The 2348-nt window shown below is 41.7% G+C and overlaps 1 pseudogene; it reads right to left on the bottom strand.

Moving 5' to 3' along the window:
• Window positions 1-1310: 1310 nt before the first annotated feature.
• Window positions 1311-1429, bottom strand: LOC136646684 (5S ribosomal RNA; annotated as a pseudogene).
• Window positions 1430-2348: the final 919 nt, after the last annotated feature.

Here is a 2348-nt window from a genome sequence, read left to right as displayed (position 1 = left end):
ATCCTTCTCACTGCCTTACCCCACCCTCTGGTGTGCTGTCTTGAGTTCCATATGGAACAATAAAAAGTGGAATATGTCCAGCTTGAGGACTGAAAAACTGAGAATCATTGATCTGTGAGCTGGGGTCACATTTCTTCTGCATTGTGCTGCTAAAATAATGTTTCATATAAGTTGCAGTGTGGCTCTTAATGCTTCCTGAAGTGAATTGCTTTCGTACTCAAAATCATGCTCCAAAATATAAACACACACACACACACACACACACACACACACACACACACACACACACACACACACACACACACAGGATTAGCCCATGTCCTCCAAGAAATCTTTTCTAACCTTTCAGATTTGTTTTTGATTGACATCAGAGAGATCAACGCTGTATTATCAATATGCTTGATTACGTTTCCCTGATATGCTTTATAGCCATTTCCAGTAAGCACTCATAATATTAAATAATTAGTTTTGATGGCACAGCAATAATTCTTTTGCCAGACTGCCCTCATCAGTTCCACTTGGTTCCTTGGGTATATAATGACCACTGACATGAGTAATTGTTTAATGGATGGATTTTTGGTTACTTTGTCCCCAAATTTCTTTTCTGTTGCAATGGAAATAAAAAGTTAATTAAAAAAAAAAACAACTTCTCTGATCTATCTCCCTTTTCTCGTTTTGCCTAATTTATTAGCCAGTTATTTTTTTAAAAAATCCTATAAATTGCAGCTACATGCCTGCCTATTGCACACAATATAGTTTGGTCTACTTAACAAAATGACAGATTGAGTCAAGTGGGAATATCTTCCACTTAAAACAAGACAAGCATATTCACCCTGAAACTAGATCTCTGTGTAACACCAGATTTTCACCCAGAACTCCTGAGTGAATGAACTCTCTGCACACTTCAATGAAGGGAGAAGATCCATGTATGGACCCTTTTCCACTTGTGTAGCTGATCTTACAGTGAAAAAAGGGGCAAGGACCTTGGGGATATGGTTGGTCTTTGCTTGCGTCAGAAAAAGATCAGCTTACGTGGGTAATTTAAAGCCCAGGTTGAACAAGTAGGATGATTTGTCCTAATTCAAAATGCCTGTAATGAAGAATGTGTAGCATGAAGAACTAAGAAACCCTCATATGGAAACTGGTTGTGATGACTGCAAGGATTCAAGTAGTTGCTGAAATGGAATTCCTTTGGGAACAGAAATGTGGAATATTGGACTCTAACTAGCCCCTTTTAAGTTTAAGCACTTTAAATTTCAGGAACTATAGAGATTGTTTGGCAACCTTCAGTCTCGAAAGACTATGGTATAAGCCTACAGCACCCGGTATTCCCAAGCGGTCTCCCATCCAAGTACTAACCAGGCCTGACCCTGCTTAGCTTCCAAGATCAGACAAGATCAGGCATGTGCAGGATATAGAGATTATAAACAGAGATATGTAAGCAGTGCTTTTCTTTCCTATCCTGCCAAAAGTTGGAGCTGCGAGTGCCTCCTGGGACTGAGTGCCTCATTGGGGCAAAGTGTCCAGGTGAGCGAGTTAAGCACCTGTGCAAGGTGAAGCTACAAACAAAATAAAAAGGCAGTAAGGCAGAAATTGGACAGGGAGTAATTGTGAAGTGAATTACAGCTTATGCCTAAAACAGGTGTACTCTGAAACTGGTCTACTCTGAATTAAAGAGGCCACCCCTGTTCGATTAACAGGCCAGCCCCTTTCAAGCAGGGGGAGAAGCATTGTAAGAGTACATAACTAGGCCTGTCTTTTAAGTGAGCTTTTCACAAGCTAGGAATGCCTCCTAGGACTCAGTGCCTCATTGGGACAAAGTGCTAAGTTAAGCAGCTGTGTGAGTTTAGCAGCAGTTTGAGGCAGCCAGGGCCCTAAACACTGCTCTTCCCTTGAGAAGAGGGGCAGCAAATACCAAATCAATATAACTGTGCAGTTATATAGCCAGCAGCAGGGTGGCAGCTATCCAGGCTTTTGCACTGAGTGCCACATGGATGACTATATGCTTCCGGGGTGTAAGTCATGGGTGTGTCCTCGGTGCAAGGAACTCCAGGGACTCGGAACGAGTTTGCTCCCTTAAAGCCTTGGCTATAAAAGGCAAGTAAGCTTTCCTATGTAAACGGAAGACTTGCTCAAATGAGGAGGATAAAAAAGAACACAAACTCTGGTAAAAGAAATGTAAGAAGGTGATACAGGAGGCCAAGAAAGACTTTGAAGAATGCATGGCCAGGAACATAAAGGGGGAAATAATAAAAGCAAGTATTTTAGAAATAAGAAAACTGCCAGAGAGGTGGTTGGCCAACTAGACGGTGAGGGAAGGAAAGGAGAGATAAAAGGGGACTTACAGA

Source organism: Tiliqua scincoides, chromosome 3, assembly GCF_035046505.1.
Source record: "Tiliqua scincoides isolate rTilSci1 chromosome 3, rTilSci1.hap2, whole genome shotgun sequence".
In the NCBI taxonomy this organism is placed as follows: domain Eukaryota; kingdom Metazoa; phylum Chordata; class Lepidosauria; order Squamata; family Scincidae; genus Tiliqua; species Tiliqua scincoides.
Note: the sequence above shows the minus strand (reverse complement) of the source record. Positions and strands in the feature narration are given on the sequence as shown.